Raw genomic sequence first — 20,205 nt, forward strand, 5'->3', positions numbered from 1 at the left:
TGGTTCTATCTCCTCCTCTCTGGGGTATTCTTGCCCAGTCAATAATCTGCCATATACCTTAGCATGTTTAAATATAAAATATCTTGCTAAATCGGAACATTCTACACCTTGCTCTATATTATTAGGTGTTCCCTAATTCGTCTATGTGTCTCTCTTGTGGTAGAGGAATGAAAATAGAAGAAAGAAGCACTTTGTGGTGCACTTGTTATATAAACAGTTTGAAAATTATGCCAAACAATGGAAGGGGGAAAGGGAAGGAAGGGGAACTTAAAATAAAATGTAACTTTTCATATTGTTCATTAAAAACTAAGGCACACATTAAAATCATTTAAAAGACATACAAATACATATGCCTGCCCTCTGTTGGGTGAGTGACAATGCTGTACTAGTATCACACTTTAATCAATAAGTCATATAGAGTATATGCTAAAAGCACCGGTTGCTTTGATCTATGGAGATCCCTATCTCACTATTGGCCACAATGGCTTACACTAACTTTCACAGCACCTGAGAAAATACTTAGGGCTCGCTTCCATTGAGTCGTTAAAAATGTAGTCGTAAGTTACCGAAGCGGCCGACAGCTAAAAGTAATTTACGGCTCCATTTTAGTACCCGGTTTCCATTGAAAAGGTTTCCGCTTTGCGAACGGTCGCTCTTTTCGTGAAGGTGTAAGTTAGCATGTTAATGCTTCCACCCGATGCAAGATTTCTAAAACATTAATAGATTACTATGGTAACCCGACCTTACACTATACTCAATCGCATATACATATATTTTACCCGTCGCTCGCTGTTAGAATAAAACCAAACACCTAACGCATGAGCAATACCTACCTTGCAACCCCCCACCGCAATAACTAATGTATTAACCCCTAATCCACGAACCCCCATACCGCAAAGTATCTATTAAATCTATTAACCCCTAATCTGCAATGCCCCCACAACACAAACTATCTATTAAATCTATTAACCCCTAATCTGCCATTTACCCACATCGCAATTAACCTAATAAATCTATTAACCCCTAAACCGCCAAAGTCCACAATGCAAATAACTAATCACTAAGCCCCCTAACCTAACACCCCCTAAATTAACCCCATTATATAACTTAAAATAATCCTAAAAAAAAAAAAATGAGAGAGCGCTAAAAGCTAGATATATCACCACACCTATTCCAATAGACTTATACAATTAAGATAGATATATTACCCATTGAATTGATTCAGATCAAATTATTGTACAGAATAATAATGAATATAATAAATATTGGAGTAATGAAGTTAGTTAACTAAAGGTGTTTAATAATTATGTTCATAGTATGCCATTAAAACATTAATATTTATTGTCTATGTAAAAACATAAAATAAAATAAAATGAGAACCAAAACAGAATAAAGCTCAACAAAAGGAACATCTCCCAAATAATCTTATTAAAAATTGCCAATATACCAGCTATTTAAATTATCGTAATGTGCTCTTCTCCGTGATGTTATAATATAGTCAAAGTTTATACTGTATCGATATTGTGGCTAAATGTGTCGATTCTCATATGAACCGTTGATTACTTTACAGTCAATGAGGCAGTTATGTAGTTTCTGTTACTGCAATTATATTTTTTCAGAATATGGCAGTCTTTTTTGTGTGTGTTGTAGCCAAACAATCGAACCCTTAGATTGCCGGGTTTTTTAAAATAATAACAAGTCCTGTGCAGCTTAGTGGGATTGGACTGACAGGGCACTTACCCCGCTCTTCACAGGTGACTGGCGTGGTCGTACTCGTGAGCTTGTCTTACGTGCGTCTTGTCAGGTCTGCATAGTGAGCAAAGTGTTTGTCCTGCTAGTAGTTCAGGAGAGAGGTATTGCCATAAGTTCTCCTTGCGTGTATCCGGTTTCGTCGTAATCCACAAAGAGAGTCCCGTACTTAGCATGTATCATGCGCAGTTTTAGCTAGGTACCTAGTATTGGAAAGGAAATATATCTTTGTTCTATGACAGGATTATCAGCTCGTATTTCTTCAACGCGTTTCACCCGTTATGTTGGGCTTTTTCAAGATCTTCAAAAAAGCCCAACATAATGGGTGAAACGCGTTGAAGATTATTTGGGAGACGTCCCTTTTGTTGAGCTTTATTCTGTTTTGGCTCTCATTTTATTTTATTTTATTTCATGTTTTTACATAGACAATAAATATTAATGTTTTAATGGCATACTGTGAACATAATTATTAAACACTTTTAGTTAACTAACTTCATTGCTCCAATATTTATTATATTCATTATTATTCTGTACAATAATTTGATCAGAATCAATTCAATGGGTAATATATCTATCTTAATTGTATAAGTCTATTGGAATAGGTGTGGTGATATATCTAGCTTTTAGCGCTCTCTCATTTTTTGGGTTTTTTGGTTTAGTATATTTCCACTATTAGGGAAAGTGGTTGTGGGAGTGGCACAAATATATTTTTAGGCCTAACGCTGTATTTCTGTATATTGTTTTAAAATAATCCTAAATTACAATTAAAATAAAAAAGCTAACATTATTTAAAAAATAAAAAAACTAACTTTAAATTAAGCTAAAATTAGAGAAAATAAAAAAGTCTAACATTACTGTAACGGAAGCTTCCATTACTTTTGTACTTGGAGAGGAATGCAGGCCAACCTCCTCCCCACCGACTATGGACCCTGGAACTTGAGGGGATTCTATGATTTGGGAGGTGGGTGTCCAGGGTACATTTGGGGTACTTTTACCCTGGATTCAGGTTTACCCTGTTTCCACAAATTCCCAGAGACCCTAAGAACTGAAGGGCCTTGAAGATTCCTGTGTTTTGTTCGAGTATAAGCTGACAGCCCAATCCAACAGTGTCTGCTGCAACCCCCCCCCCCCCCTAGACTCAGAGACTCAGAATGCTGAAACCTCCTGCTCTTATGCTGGGACCCCCTGTTGTTATCTAGTCTAGGTGTGAAGTGTGTTGTTGTTATTGTGTGAGTCATCCATTGTCCTTTTGTAAGTCCGGATGTGATTAGAATCTTGTTTAACTAGCCATTGTCTGATGTTTGTCTCATTGTATAATATTTGTTCTATTGATTATGTAGTAACTACCCCCATGTGTTGGAAATGTATAAAAGCAGTGTTTTCTGTGCAATAAAGCAGTTCCTATTTTGACCCTTAAGCATTCAGTCTTGGCTAATGTTCTTGGGGGTAGCTATAACAACTAGCAGCGGACGTTATTCTAATAGTGGCAGGTATCCAGTGGAGGTTCATGGGTTGGCGTTTGGTGGGAGGAAGCTGACTTTAGTGGGTATACCCAGTCTGGGGTACCGAGACCCGCTACAATTACATAAAATAATAAACAAAATTCTCAAAAATAAAAAAATTAAACCTAATCCCTATGAAAATAAAAAAAGCCCCCCAAAATAAAAACACCCCCTAATCTAATACTAAACTACCAATAGCGCCTTTTGTAGGGCATTGCCCTAAGTTAAAACATAATTTATGTAAGAATTTACCTGATAAATTCATTTCTTTCATATTGGCAAGAGTCCATGAGCTAGTGATGTATGGGATATACAATCCTATCAGGAGGGGCAAAGTTTCCCAAACCTCAAAATGCCTATAAATACACACCTCACCACGCCCACAATTCAGTTTAATGAATAGCCAAGTAGTGGGGTGATAAAGAAAGGAGTAAAAAGCATCAACAAAGGAATTGGAATAATTGTGCTTTATACAAAAAAAATATAACCACCATAAAAAGGTTGGGCCTCATGGACTCTTGCAAATATGAAAGAAATGAATTTATCAGGTAAATTCTTACATAAATTATGTTTTCTTTCATGTAATTGGCAAGAGTTCATGAGCTAGTGATGTATGGGATAGCAAATACCCAAGATGTGGAACTCCACTCAAGAGTCACTAGAGAGGGAGGGATAAAAATAAAGACAGCCAATTCCGCTGAAAAAAAATAATCCACAACCCAAATCATAAGTTTTAATCTTATAAAGAAAAAGAAAGAAACTGAAATTATAAGCAGAATAATCAAACTGAAACAGCTGCCTGAAGAACTTGGGTAACAGGGAAGCTGAGAGAAGTTATTAGTGCCGCCTCGACGCGTTTCCTCAGGCTACGACCAGACTTTTTCAAGAGGAAAAAGTCAGGTCGTAGCCTGAGGAAACGCGTCGAGGCGGCACTAATAACTTCTCTCAGCTTCCCTGTTACCCATGTCATTTGGAGTATCCCTCTGCATAAGCTGAATTCGTACAGGGCGATCCGGAAGCCGTTTTTGGGAGTTCAAGCTACGAGGTGACGGACATCACACCCCTGACATTTGGTGATACAATCTGGGATTTGTTTATTGTGCTATATTTACTCTGTTACACTGTACGTGCGATTTACAAGTTTTTTATTGCTGGATAATAAATGATTTTACACTTAGAGTGGGTTGCGCTCTGTGTTTTATCTTGTTTTTCAGCCACTTCTTAAGACCAGGATCGCAGCCCTGTGTCAATACTTGGAGCGGCACCCACCATTCTCAGCATTACTGGGAAGTATTGTTACTTTCTCTATATTTATTTTATGTATAGTGATTGGAACATTTTGTCACGTACAAGCAATACTATACATTCCACTGTATAGGACTATTGTTCTGTTCATATATTCAATTGTCCAAGTATTCTACTGCTTATATACTATATCCTGTCTGATATACTGTATTATATATTGCTTTACCTATTGGGCAATTTCTACTTAGCCTATTTACAAAGTTTTTTATAATTACTATTTGCTTTTAATAGAGAAGCGCTGCTGATTTGGGTTTACCTATTTCTGTTTGTTGCCTGAAGAACTTGTCTACAAAAAACTGCTTCTGAAGAAGAAAAAACATAAAAATGGTATGCAAAGAAGACTAAATTGCTTCTTTGCAAATCTGATCAACTGAAGCTTCATTCTTAAAAGCCCAGGAAGTGGAAACAGACCTAGTAGAATGAGCCATAATCCTCTGAGGTGGGGATTTACCCAACTCCAAATAAGCGTGATGAATCAAAAGCTTTAACCACGAAGCCAAGGAAACAGCAGAAGCCTTCTGACCTTTTCTAGAACCAGAAAAGATAACAAATAGACTAGAAGTCTTCACGAAATCTTTAGTAGCTTCAACATAATATTTCAAAGCTCTCACCAGATCCAAAGAATGTAAGGATCTTTCCAAAGAATTCTTAGGTTTCAGACACAAGGAAGGATCAACAATTTCTCTACTAATATTGTTGGAATTCAAAACTTTAGGTAGGAATTTAAATGAAGTCCGCAAAACCGACTTATCCTGGTGAAAAATCAGAAAAGGAGACTCACAAGAAAGAGCAGATAATTCAGAAACTCTTCTAGCAGAAGAGATGGCCAAAAGAAACAACACTTTCCAAGAAAGCAATTTAATGTCCAAAGAATGCATAGGCTCAAATGGAGGAGCCTGTAAAGCCTTTAAAACCAAATTAAGACTCCAGGGAGGAGAGATCGATTTAATGACAGGCTTGATACGGACCAACGCCTGTACAAAACAATGAATATCAGGAAGTTTAGCAATTTTTCTGTGGAATAAAACAGAAAGAGCAGAGATTTGTCCTTTCAAAGAACTTGCAGACAAACCCTTATCCAAACCATCCTGAAGAAACTGTAAAATTCTAGGAATTCTAAAAGAATGCCAAGGGAATTTATAAGAAGACCATGAAATGTAGGTCTTCCAAACTCGATAATAAATCTTTCTAGAAACAGATTTACGAGCCTGCAACATAGTTTTAATTACTTCAAATTTAATGATTTGAGATCCTGATAGAAAAACGGACCTTGAGATAGAAGGTCTGGTCTTAACGGAAGTGGCCAAGGTTCGCAACTGGACATCTGAACAAGATTCGCATACCAAAACCTGTGTGGCCATGCTGGAGCCACCAGCAGCACAAACGATTGCTCCATGATGATTTTGGAAATCACTCTTGGGAGAAGAACTAGAGGCGGAAAAATATAGGCAGGTTGATAACTCCAAGGAAGTGTCAACGCATCCACTGCCTCTGCCTGAGGATCACTGGACCTAGACAGGTACCTGGGAAGTTTCTTGTTTAGATGAGATGCCATCAGATCTATTTCTGGAAGCCCCCACATCTGATCAATTTGAAAAAAACACATCTGGGTGAAGACACCACTCTCCTGGATGTAAAGTCTGACGACTGAGATAATCCACTTCCCAATTTTCTATACCTGGGATATCGACCACAGAAATTAGACAGGAGCTGGAATCTGCCCAGGCAAGAGATACTTCCGAGATACTTCTTTCATAGCTTGGGGACTGTGAGTCCCACCCTGATGATTGACATATGCCACAGTTGTGATATTGTCTGTCTTAAAACAAATGAACGGTTCTCTCTTCAACAGAGGGCAAATCTGAAGAGCCCTGAAAATCACACGGAGTTCCAAAATATTGATCGGTAATCTCGCCTCTTGAGATTTCCAAACCCCTTGTGCTGTCAGAGATCCCCAGACAGCTCCCCAACCTGAAAGACTCGCATCTGTTGTGATCACGTTCCAGATTGGATGAACAAAAGAGGCCCCTTGAACTATACGATGGTGATCTAACCACCAAGTCAGAGATAGTTGAACATTGGGATTTAAGGATATTAATTGTGATATCCTTGCATAATCCCTGCACCATTGGTTCAGCATACAAAGCTGAAGAGGTCTCATGTGAAAACGAGCAAAGGGGTTCGCGTCCGATATTGCAGTCATGAGACCTAAAACCTCCATGCACATAGCTACTGAAGGGAATGACTGAAACTGAAGGTTCCTACAAGCTGCAACCAATTTCAGACGTCTCTGTTCTGTTAGAGACAAAGTCATGGATACTGAATCTATTTGGAATCCTAAAAAGGTTACCCTTATCTGAGGAATCAAAGAACTTTTTGGTAAATTGATCCTCCAACCATGTTTTTGAAGAAACAACACTAGTTGATTTGTGTGAGATTCTGCAGAACGTAAAGACTGAACAAGTACCAAGATATCGTCCAAATAAGCAAACACCACAATACCCCGCTCTCTGATTACAGAGAGTAGGGAACCGAGAACCTTTGAAAAGATCCTTGGAGCTGTTGCTAGGCCAAAAGGAAGAGCAACAAATTGGTAATGCTTATCTAGAAAAGAGAATCTCAGGAACTGATAGTGATCTGGATGAATCAGAATATGAAGATATGCATCCTGTAAGTCTATTGTGGACATATAATGCCCTTGCTGAACAAAAGGCAGAATAGTCCTTATAGTCACCATTTTAAATGTTGGTATTCTTACATAACGATTCAAGGTTTTTAGATCCAGAACTGGTCTGAATGAATTTTCTTTCTTTGGGACAATGAACAGATTTGAATAAAACCCCAGACCCTGTTCCTGAAAAGGAACCGGCACGATTACCCCGAAGACTCCAGGTCTGAAACATACTTCAGGAAAGCCTGTGCTTTCTCAGGGTTCACTGGAATGCGTCAGAGAAAGAAACTTCTCGCAGGCAGTCTTACTCTGAAACCTATTCTGTACCCCTGAGAGACAATGTTCTGAATCCAATGATTTTGGACTGTATTTATCCAAACATCCTTGAAATATTTTAGTCTGCCCCCTACCAGCTGAGCTGGAATGAGGGCCGCACCTTCATGCAGACTTGGGGGCTGGTTTAGATCTCTTAAATGGCTTGGATTTATTCCAGACTGAGGAAGGCTTCCAATTGGAGACAGATTCCTTAGGGGAAGAATTAGGTTTCTGTTCCTTATTCTGTCGAAAGGAACAAAAACGGTTAGAAGCTTTGAATTTACCCTTAGATTTTTTATCCTGAGGTAAAAAAGCCCCCTTCCCCCCAGTAACAGTTGAAATTATAGAATCCAACTGAGAACCAAATAATTTATTTCCTTGGAAAGAAAGAGATAGTAACGTTGATTTAGAAGTCATATCAGCATTCCAAGATTTAAGCCATAAAGCTCTTCTAGCTAAAATAGCTAAAGACATATATCTAACATCAATTCTGATGATATCAAAAATGGCATCACAAACAAAATTATTAGCATGTTGAATTATCTTAACATTGCTATACATATTATGGTCTGATACTTGTTGCGCTAAAGTTTCCAACCAAAAAGTTGAAGCAGCTGCAACATCAGCCAAAGAAATAGCAGGCCTAAGAAGATGACCTGAACATAAATAAGCCTTCCTTAGATAGGATTAAATTTTCCTATCTAAAGGATCTTTAAAAGAAGTACTGTCTTCCGTAGGAATAGTAGTACGCTTAGCAAGAGTAGAGATGGTCCCATTAACTTTGGGGATTTTCTCCCAAAACTCCAATCTATCAGAAGGCAAAGGATACAATTTTTTAAACCTTGAAGAAGGAGTAAAAGAAGTACCCAGTCTATTCCATTCCTTTGAAATCATATCTGAAATAGCATCAGGAACTGGAAAAACCTCTGAAATAACTACATGAGGTTTATAAACCGAATTTAAACGTTTACTAGTTTTAGTATCAAGAGGACTAGACTCCTCTATATCTAATGCAATCAACACTTCCTTCAATAAAGAACAAATATACTCAATTTTAAATAAATAAGAGTTTTTTTCAGTGTCAATATCTGAAGCAGGATCCTCTGAATCAGACAGATCCTCATCAGAGATAGATAAATCAGTATGTTGTCGGTCATTTGAAAATTCATCAACTGTATGAGACATTTTAAAAGACCTTTTACGTTTATTAGAAGGCGGAATGGCAGACAAAGCCTTCGGAATGGAATCAGAAATAAATTCTCTCAAATTGACAGGAATATCCTGAACATTAGATGTTGCTGGGCCAGCAACAGGTAATGCAACACTACTGATGGAAATATTCTCTGCATGTAAAAGTTTATCATGACAACTATTGCATACTATAGCCGGAGGAACAGTTACTGCAAGTTTACAGCAAATGCACTTAGCTTTGGTAGAACCGATATCAGGCAGCAGGATTCCATTAGTAGATTCTGAAACAGGATCAGATTGAGACATCTTGCAATATGTAAGAGAAAAAACAACATATAAAGCAAAATTATCTATTTCCTTGTATGACAGTTTCAGGAATGCGAAAAAATGCAAACAGAATAGGCCTCTGACAAAGAAAAAAGGACCAGAGGCAAAAGAAAATGAAGTCTTAAATAATGACAAACAGTTTGGTGCCAAGTATGACGCCCACACCTGAAAATATTTTTTGGCGCCAAAAACGTCTGCAACAAACATGAGCATCATAGATGACGCAACCTCGTGAAAAGACTCGGCGTCAACTAAGATGCCGGAAATGATGAACTTGCATAAACAAATGTAATTCTCGCGCCAAAAAAGAGAAGCTCATGTCAACGTAGAAATCTTAGCACAAACTTACTTCACCACCTCCATAGGAGGCAAAGTTTGTAAAACTGAATTGTGGGTGTGGTGTATTTATAGGCATTTTGAGGTTTGGGAAACTTTGCCCCTCCTGGTAGGATTGTATTTCCCATACCTCACTAGCTCATGGACTCTTGCCAATTACATGAAAGAAACTGCTCTTTTACCTTAAAAAGCTAAGTTGCCCCAACAGTAAATCCCCCCACCCAGCAAACCCCCCCAAAATAAAAAAAAACCTAAATCTAAAAAATTCTAAACTACTCATTGCCCCTAAAGGGGCATTTGTATTGGCATTGGTTTTAAAAGGGCATTTAGCTCTTTTACTGGTATTAAAAGGGCATTCAGCTTTTTTTCAGCGCCCAAATCCCTAATCTAAAAAATAAAAAAAATTCAAAAAACCTAACTCTAACCCCAAGATAGGTACTCACGGTTCCTGAAGTCCGGTGGTGAAGTCTTCTTCCAATCGGCGACCTCTTCTATCCAGGACTGCAGAACTGAAGACCACTTCATCCAGGACTGCAGAACTGAAGACCGGCGACCGCGGAACTGAAGACCGGCGATCTCGGAACTAAGAAGTGTGGAGGCTCCTCTTCGTATGATCACTACCTTACACTGAATAGTGAATTTAAGGTACCCAATTAAATATGTCGTCCCTTCCATTCCAATTGGCTGATTTGATTCTTCAAATTCAAATAAGCCAATAGGATGAAAGCTACTGAAATCCTATTGGCTGTTCAAATCAGCTAATAGGATTTCAGTAGCTCTCATCCTATTGGCTGATTTGAATTTGGTAGAATCAAATCAGCCAATAGGAATGCAAGGGACGCCAGTGTATGGCAGCGATCGTACAAAGAGGATCCTCGACCCTCCATGGTTCCATGGTCACCAGTCTTCAGTTCCGCGGTCCTGGATGAAGATAGAAGAGGTCGCTGCCGGACTTCAGGAACCGTGAGTACCTATCTGGATTAGGGATTTGGGCCCTGAAAAAGAGCTGAATGCCCTTTTAAGGGAAGTATAAGAGCTGAATGCCCTTTTAAGGGCAATACCCATACAAATGACCCATTAGGGGCAATGGGTAGTTTAGGATTTTTTAGTGTTAGGTTTTTTTTATTTTGGGGGGTTTGGTGGGTGGGGGGTTTTACTGTTAGAGGGGGGACTTCGAATTTTTTTTAAGGAGTAGAGCTGTTTAACAGGGCAATGTCCTACAAAAGGGCCTTTTAAGGGCTATTGGTAGCTTAGTATTAGATTGGGGGGTTATTTTGGGGGGGCTTTTTCATTTTCATAGGGATTAGATTTAATTTTTTTATTTTTGATAATTTTGTTTATCATTTTATGTAATTTTAGACTTTTTTATTTTCTGTAATTTTAGTTTAATTTAAACTTATTTTTTTAATTTTTTTTAACTAATGTTAGCTTTATTATTTTAATTGTAATTTAGGATTATTTTAATTTATGTAATGGGGTTAATTTAGGGGGTGTTAGGTTAGGGGGCTTAGTGATTAGTTATTTGTGTTGTGAGGTTTGGCAGTTTAGGGGTTAATATATGTATTAGGCTAATTGCGATGTGGGTTAATGGCGGATTAGGGGTTAATAGTTTAGATAGATAGTTTGCGTTGTGTGGGCATTGGAGATTAGGGGGTTAATAGATAGTTTGCTTGTGGGGCATGGTAGTTTAGAGGTTAATACATTTATTTTAAGTTACGATGTGGGGGGATGGTGGATTAGGGGTTAATAGTTTAAATAGGTACTTTGCGATGTTGGGGCATGGTGGTTAAGTGGTTAATACATTTATTATAAGTTGCAATGTGGGGGGATGGCGGATAGAGGGGTTTTGAAGTGTCGGGTTAGATTTCAATGAGAAAAAGGTCTCAAAGAGCACCTTTTTCCTGTTTTACACCTAGTTGAGCTGGGTGTAATTCTTGTTAGTGTATCAGCAGCCTCTGACAGTGTAGTAACGGTTTGCGTGGGCATTGGAAACTGGGTATAATTTAAAGATTAGCGTCTTCCTATACTTTGTATGGGACACAATAATGTTTTCGGCAGCCGGAGTTCAGTTGCCGAAATTGGTTTATAACGGCCATTAGAAGAAGTCGATAAACAATAATGTATGACAGATTATTGACTGGGTAAGAATACCTCAGAGAGAGGGAGATAGAACCATTAAACTTTTATATCAATATCAGGAAGCATTTTGGATATTGAAGCTCCAAACAAGGAACCACAGGGTTTTAATAGTGAGGTAACATCAATAGCAACATTGTATTTAGCTATGTCAGTGAATAATGCTGTTCCCTCACGTTCTATACTCACAGATTGATGTAATGTTGCATTTTGATATAGTGCAAACGTATGGACATTCATTTTAATGTCTCTCATTTCCTTTCTGTTCATGTTTTTTTTTCTATTTGATTGGATGGGTTAAGCACGTTAAGTTAGTGAATGATGTTTGTATTGAATAATTTTATAGGTTAATTTTAAGTATCCAATGAATATTTAGATAGTGAATATAAATATATATAATGGTTATTTAAAGGGACAGTAAACCTAAAAAATAATGTTATATAATTCTGCACATAGTGCAGAACTATATAACATTATTTTAGTGCTATCGTTATAAAACCTTTTCTTCCATTTTAATTTTTTTAAAATATGCCCGTTTTACAGACCCGCTCTCTGCTCTCTACTGAGCGGGTCTGTTTTTTTTACACAGCGCATCGGGCCAGCTGTACAGTCACAGCCCAGCCCGGCCCGACCGCGCCATAACATTAAGTGCAGCTCGCTCCTGCTCTGTCTGACAGCAGGAGCGAGCTGCACTTAATGTTATGGCGCGGTTGGGCCGGGCTGTGACTATACAGCTGGCCCGATGCGCTGTGTAAAAAAAACAGACCCACTCAGCAGAGAGCAGAGAGCAGGTCTGTAAAACGGGCATATTTTTAAAAAATTCAAATGGAAGAAAAGGTTTTATAACGATAGCTCTAAAATAATGTTATATAATTCTGCACTATGTGCAGAATTATATAACATTATTTCTTAGGTTTACTGACACTTTAATGTATGTTTTACACAAGTCAGAATAAGTTCACTTTAGCTTTAAAGGGACAGTAAAGTAAAAAAAAATCTTTCATGATTTAAATAGGGTATGTAATTTTAAACAACTTTCCAATTTTTTTTTATTACCAATTTTGCTTTGTTCTCTTGCTATTCTTAGTTGAAAGCTAAATCTAGGAGGTTCATGTGCTAATTTCTTAGACCTTGAAGGCCTCTAATCTGAAAGCATTTTGACAGTTTTTTACCACTAGAGGGTGTTAGTTCATGTGTTTCATATAGATAACATTGAGCTCAGGCACGTGAAGCTCCTAGGAGTCAGCACTGATTGGCTAAAAATGCAAGTCTGTCAAAAGAACTGAAATAAGGGGGCAGTTTGCAGAAGCATAGATACAAGGTAATCACAGAGGTAAAAAGTATATCATTATAACTGTGTTGGTTATGCAAAATTGGGGAATGGGTAATAAAGGGATTATCTACCTTTTTAAACTACAACAATTCTGGTGTTTACTGTCCCTTTAAGGATCACATAATTGTTTTAATAGTCATGGCTATATAAATATCAGATTACTAGATGTAAGAATATGTCTATGAATAAGGCGTGTATAGTCGAAATGCATAAGACATGCTAACTCTGTCTGATTCTTAGGAGATTTTTATTGTTTTATGTGTTTTCCGTGAAAAAAACTTTCGGCAAAATTACAAGTTGTGCGCTAAACTGGGTGCATAAATAACGCAAAAAATGAGCTGTATCGCACTCTCCATAGCGCTGCCATTACAAGTTACTGAAAAACCTTCTTTTGTTGTGCAGTAAGGCCTAACTTGACATGCTCGTGCACGTTTTTCCCCATAGACATCAAGGGAGAGAAAGTGATAGAAAAAAACTAACACCTTTGATCGCGGAATGCCAATCACCTTAATGCGATCCCCGTTGATGTCTATGGGGAAAAGATAGTTATGTAAAAACCTAACACCCTAACATAAAACCCTAGTCTAAATACCCCTAATGCGCTGCCCCCCCTGACATCGCCAACACTAAATAAAGTGATTAACCCCTAAACTGCCACCCCTGCATTGCTAACACCAAAATAAAACTATTAACCCCTAAACTGCCGGCCCCCCACATTGCTACTCCTATAATAAACATATTAACCCCTTACATGCCGGCTCCCCACATCGCAACTAATAAAATAAACCTATTAACCCCTAAACCGCCGGCCCCCACATCACTAATAATAAAATAAACCTATTAACCCCTAAACCGCTATCCCCAACAATGCAGTAAACCTAATTAAACTATTAACCCCTAAACCACCACCCCCACAATGCAAATAACTAATTTAATCACTAAGCCCTCTAAATTAATTCCAATTACATTAAAAATATATTAAATTAAAAGATCCTAAAATTACTTTAAAAAAAACTAAGATTAAATTAATATAAATAAATCTAAAATTACAAAAAATAAAAAAATCTAAAATTAACGAAAAAAATAAACAAAATTATCAAAAATAAAATAATAAAACCTAATCTAATACCCCTAAAAAATACCGCCCCAAAATAAAAACACCACCTAATCTTACACTAAAGCTACCAATAGCCCTTAAAAGGGCCTTTTGTGGGGCATTGCCGTAAGTTAAACAGCTCTTTTACCTCAACAATACAAATTAACCCCTAACAGTAAACCCACCAAACCCCCCTGGAATAAAAAAACCTAACACTAAAAAAACCTATGCTACCCATTACCCCTAAATGGGCATTTGTATGGCCATTGCTCTTAAAAGGGCAATCAGCCCTTTTGCAGCCCATTAAAATAAAAAATCCCCCCCCCAAAAAAGCCTAAGTCTAACCCCGAAATAGGTACTCAACATTCCTGAAGTCCGGCGGTGAAAGTCTTCTTCCAGGCATGACATCTTCATCCAGTGCAGGGACCTTTTCTATCTTCATCCAGGGCAAAGGCGGCGCAGAGAGAAGGCAGCCGCGGAACATGACCGGCAACCGCAGAGCCATCCAGCATGGAAGATCCTCTTCATGCAGTCGCTTCCACACACTGAAGCTTGAATGCAAGGTACCCGTTTTATATTTGGGGTACCTTGCATTCCTATTGGCTGAAAAATTCAAATGAGCCAATAGGATGAGAGCTACTGAATGAAGATAGAAGAGGTCCCTGCGATGGATTAAAATGTCGCTGCCTGGAAGAAGACCTTCACCGCCAGACTTCAGGAAAGGTGAGTACCTATTTCGGGGTTAGATTTAGGCTTTTATTTTTATATTTTGGGGTGTTTTTTTTTTTTAGATTAGGGAATATATTGTGAGCGAAAGCTTCCATACAATGCGAATGCAAAGTTGTGTTTGCATTGCGGCTCACTTCTAATACCAGCTCACAAATGGTATTTATTAGGCCTTAATCTCCTAACCACCCCCCCATATCTGTATAGGGGTTGATTAGGTGATTATGTTAGGGCAGCATAGGGGTTAATAGTGCATTTATCTACAATTTTTAAAATATTATGCATTCTCATGTATGATACATATTCTAACTATTGCATATAAATTAATATGTATTTATGTTTTCTTGTGTTTTTAGTGTAAACATAAATATATATTTTAAAATGTATATTTGTTTCAATTGTTTTATTGCATAACAGGCATGCAGTTATGTGATACTATAATTATAATGCAGCTGTCTTTTAAAACATAAATATCTAATAAATGCATCAAGGTAGCACCCCCAAACAAGTGTTATCCTTAGGTGCCTTATGAAATTGCCAACAACAAACTTAAAGAGTGACTTGTTTCCCTGCACCCTGCTCGATTGGCACCTAATTCCAGTTTCAGGAGCTCGGCTAGGCTGGTGATGTTTTGCCGGCCCTCCGGCTGTTGGCCATCAACATTTTAGTGCATTTCTGTGACACATTATTTAAACACTGATTATAATTTTAGCAACATAGCTTCATAGTTATAAAGGGGAGGTTTACTATTTAGTATAGTTTATTATAGTCAGGTAATTTTATGACAGTAGGATAGTATAAGGGAGTTAGCTGGGGCATTCCAGGGGAGTGTAGTTTAGAGTGTAGTTTAGACAATAAATAAGTGTAAGCGTTATTAGGGACTTAACTGGGCATTCCAGGGGTGTGTAGTTTAGGTGTGATGTAGTTGTAAGCGGTCAGGGGGAGTTAGCTGGGTGCTGCAGGGGGAGTGTAGGTTAGCTCTGACATAGGTGTAGGCAGTCAGTCTCTCTCTCTCTTTCTCTCACTTTCAGTCTCTCTCAGTCTCTTGCTTTCAGTCACTCTCTCCATCAGTCTCGCTCTTGCTGTCAATCTCTCACTGTCAGACTCAGTCTCTTGCTCTCAGTCTTTCTCTTGCTGTCAGTCTCTCTCTCTCTTGCTGTCAGTCTCTCTCTCTCACTGTCAGTCTCTCTCAGTTTCTCTCTTGCTGTCAGTCTCTCACTGTCAGTCTGTCTCAGTCTCTCTCTCGATCTCAGTCTCTCTCAGCCACTCACTGTCAGTCTCTCTCAGTCTCTCTCGCTCTGTCTTTTGCTGTCAGTCTCTCTCTCTCGCTGTTAGTCTTAGTCTCTCACTGTCAGTCTCTCTCTCCCTGTGCTGTCTGTCTCTCTTTCTCTCGCTGTCAGTCTCTCTTTCTTGCTGTCAGTCTCTCTCTCGCTGTCAGCCTCGCTCTCTCGCTGTTAGTCTCTCTCTCCCTGTGCTGTCTGTCTCTCTCTCTGTCTCTCTCCCTATGCTGTCTGTCTCTCTCTCTGTCTGTCTCTCTCTCCCTGTGTTGTCTGTCTCTCTCTCTCTTGCTGTCTGTCTCTCTCTACCTGTGCTTTCAGTCTCTCCCTGTTCTTTCAGTCTCCCTGTTCTTTCAGTCTTTCTCTCTCTCACTGTGCTGTCATTATCTCTCTCTCGCTGTTAGACTCAGGGGGGTAGTTATCAACGTTCCTAATTTACCTGCCTTCGCCGGCCCAATACGCCCGCATAAGCTCGCTGACCATCGCTGCCGCGGACTGGCAAAATTTCGCCAAATTTATCAAAAAAGCTGTCAAAAAGCCGTGCACCAAGTACGGGGTGATGAGCAGCGGATTGTGAGAGTTATCACTCATCCGATCTCGCTGCTCTTTGGCTTTTTGACAGCTTTCTTGCTAGCCTGTCATTAAGCACCCACACTAAACTACACAGTTCTACCCCCTATACCGGCGCCCACGGAGCCCCCCACAACTCAATAAAGTTATTAACCCCTAAACCGCCGCTCCTAGACCCCGCCGCAACTCTTATAAATGTATTAACCCCTAAACCGCCGCCCCCGGACACTGCCGCAACCTACATTATACCTATTAACCCCTATCCTGCCCCCCCTATACTGCCGCCCTCTATAATAAAGTTATTAACCCCTATCCTGCCAATCCCGGACCTCGCCGCAACTAAATAATTTAACCTCTAAACCGCCGCTCCCGGAACCCGCCGCAACCTATATTAAACTTATTAACCCCTATCCTGCCCCCCCTACACCGTCGCCACCTATAATAAATTTATTAACCCCTATCTTGCCCCCCCCTACACCGCCACCACTGTAATAAAATTATTAACCCCTAAACCTAAGTCTAACACTAACCCTAACACCCCCCTAACTTAAATATTAATTAAATAAATCTAAATAATATTTCTATTATTAACTAAATTAATCCTATTTAAAACTAAATACTTACCTTTAAAATAAACCCTAATATAGCTACAATATAAATTATAATTATATTGTAGCTATTTTAGGATTTATTTTTATTTTACAGGCAACTTTCAATTTATTTTAACTAGGTACAATAGCTATTAAATAGTTATTAACTATTTAATAGCTACCTAGCTAAAATAAAGAGAAATTTACCTGTAAAATAAAAACTAACCTAACACTACACTATCATTAAATAAATGAATTCTATTTAAAACTAAATACTTACCTGTAAAATAAACCCTAAGATAGCTACAATGTAATTATTAATTTATTTTAGCTAGTTAGAATAGTTATTAAATAGTTATTAACTATTTAATAACTACCTAGCTAAAAGAAATACAAAATTACCTGTAAAATAAATCCTAACCTAAGTTATAATTTAACCTAACACTACACTATCATTAAATTAATTAAATAAATTAACTACAAATAACTACAATTAAATACAATTACATAAACTAACTAAAGTACAAAAAATAAAAAAAGCTATGTTACAAAAAATAAAAAAAATAAGTTACAAACATTTAAAAAATATTACAACAATTTTAAGCTAATTACACCTAATCTAAGCCCCCTAGTAAAATAACAAAGCCCCCCAAAATAAAAAAATGTCCTACCCTATTCTAAATTAAAAAAGTTCAAAGCTCTTTTACCTTACCAGCCCTTAAAAGGGCCTTTTGCGGGGCATGCCCCAAAGAAAACTGCTCTTTTGCCTGTAAAAGAAAAATCTTCCATCCGGGCGATGTCATCTTCCAAGCGGCGCTGAAGAAGTCTTCCATCCGGGCGATGTCATCTTCCAAGCGGGGTCTTCAATCTTCTTTCTTCAGGATCCATCTTCATCCCGCCAACGCGGAACATCCTTCTTCCCCGACGGACTAACGACGAATGAAGGCTCCTTTAAGGGACGTCATCCAAGATGGCGTCCCTTCAATTCCGATTGGCTGATAGGATTCTATCAGCCAATCGGAATTAAGGTAGGAAAAATCTGATTGGCTGTTTGAATCAGCCAATCAGATTGAAGTTCAATCCGATTGGCTGATCCAATCAGCCAATCAGATTGAGCTTGCATTCTATTGGCTGTTCCGATCAGCCAATAGAATGCGAGCTCAATCTGATTGGCTGATTCAATCAGCCAATCAGATTTTTCCTACCTTAATTCCGATTGGCTGATAGAATCCTATCAGCCAATCGGAATTGAAGGGATGCCATCTTGGATGACGTCCCTTAAAGGAGCCTTCATTCTAGTCCGTCGGGGAAGAAGGATGTTCCGTGTCGGCAGGATGAAGATGGATCCTGAAGAAAGAAGATTGAAGACCCCGCTTGGAAGATGAGATCACCCGGATGGAAGACTTCTTTAGCGCCGCTTGGAAGATGACATCGCCCGGATGGAAGACTTCTTCAGCACCGCCTGGATGAGGACTTCATCGGATGGAAGACTTCTTCAGCGCCCCTTGGAGGATCACTTCTGCCGCTCCGGATCTCCTCTTCGGTTCCATCGGTGGGTCTGCTGGCTGAAGACAACTCAAGGTAGGACGATCTTCAGGGGGTTAGTGTTAGGTTTATTTAAGGGGGGTTTGGGTTAGATTAGGGGTATGTGGGTGGTGGGTTTTAATGTTGGGGGGGTTGTATTTTTCTTTTACAGGCAAAAGAGCAGTTTTCTTTGGGGCATGCCCCGCAAAAGGCCCTTTTAAGGACTGGTAAGGTAAAAGAGCTTTGAACTTTTTTAATTTAGAATAGGGTAGGGCATTTTTTTATTTAAGGGGGCTTTGTTATTTTATTAGGGGGCTTAGATTAGGTGTAATTAGCTTAAAACTGTCATTCTCTCCCTGTGCTGTGTGTCTCTCTCTCTCTCTCGCCATCAGTCTCTGTCTGTGCTGTCTGTATCTCTCTCTCGCTGTCAGTCTCTCTCTGTGCTGTCTCTTTCTCTTGCTGTCAGTCTCTCTCTGTGCAGTCTGTCTCTCTCTCTCTCTCTCTCTCACTGTCAGTCTCTCTCCGTGCTCTCATTCTCTCTCACTGTCAGTCTCTCTCTGTGCTGTCTCTCTCTCGCTGTCAGTCTCTCTTGATGTCAGTCTCTATCTGTGCTTTCTGTCTCTCTCTCTTGCTGTCAGTCTCTCTCTCACTGTCAGTCTCTCAGTGTGCTGTCTGTCTCTCTCTCGTCATCAGTCTCTCCCTGTGCTGTCTGTCTCTCTCTCTCTCTCACTGTCAGTCTCTCCCTGTTTGTCTATCTCTCTCGCAATTACGCTCTCCCTGTGCTGTCTGTCTCTCTCTCTTGCTGTCAGTCTCTCTCACTGTCAGTCTCTCCCTGTTTGTCTATCTCTCTCGCAATTACTCTCTCCCTGCGCTGTCTGTCTCTCTCTCTCGCTGTCAGTCTCTCTCTCTCACTGTCAGTCTCTCTCTCTCACTGTCAGTCTCTCCCTGTGTTGTTTATCTCTCTCTCTCGCAGTCACTTTCTCCCTGTGCTGCCTGTCTCTCTCTCTCGATGTCAGTCTCTCTCTGTGCTATCTGTCTCTCTCTCTCACTGTCAGTATCTCTCTTGTTGTCTGTCTCTCTATCTTAGTCTCTCCCTGTGCTGTCTGTCTCTCTATCTGTCAGTGTTTCACTGTGCTGTATTTCTCTCTCTGTCAGTCTCTCTCTGTGCTGTCTATCTCTCTCACTCACTGTCAGTCTCTCTCTGTGTCTCTCTCTCCCTGTCAGTCTCTCTCTGTGCTCTCTCTCTCTCTCACTGTCAGTCTCTCCCTGTGCTGCCTGTCTCTCTCTCTCATTGTCAGTCTCTCTATATGCTGTATCTTGCTGTCAGTCTCTCTATATGCTGTCTATCTCTCTCTGTGTACTGTCTCTTTCACTCGCTGTCATTCTCTCTCTGTTCTGTCTGTCTCTCTCTTTCACTGTCAGTCTCTCTCTTTGCTGTCTGTCTCTCTCTTTTGCTGCCAGTCTCTCTCTCACTGCCAGTCTCTCTCTCACTGCCAGTCTCTCACTCTCGCTGTCAGTCTCTCTCTCTAGCTGTCAGTCTCTCTCTGTGCTGTCTCT

Source organism: Bombina bombina, chromosome 8 (assembly GCF_027579735.1).
Source record: "Bombina bombina isolate aBomBom1 chromosome 8, aBomBom1.pri, whole genome shotgun sequence".
In the NCBI taxonomy this organism is placed as follows: Eukaryota; Metazoa; Chordata; class Amphibia; order Anura; family Bombinatoridae; genus Bombina; species Bombina bombina.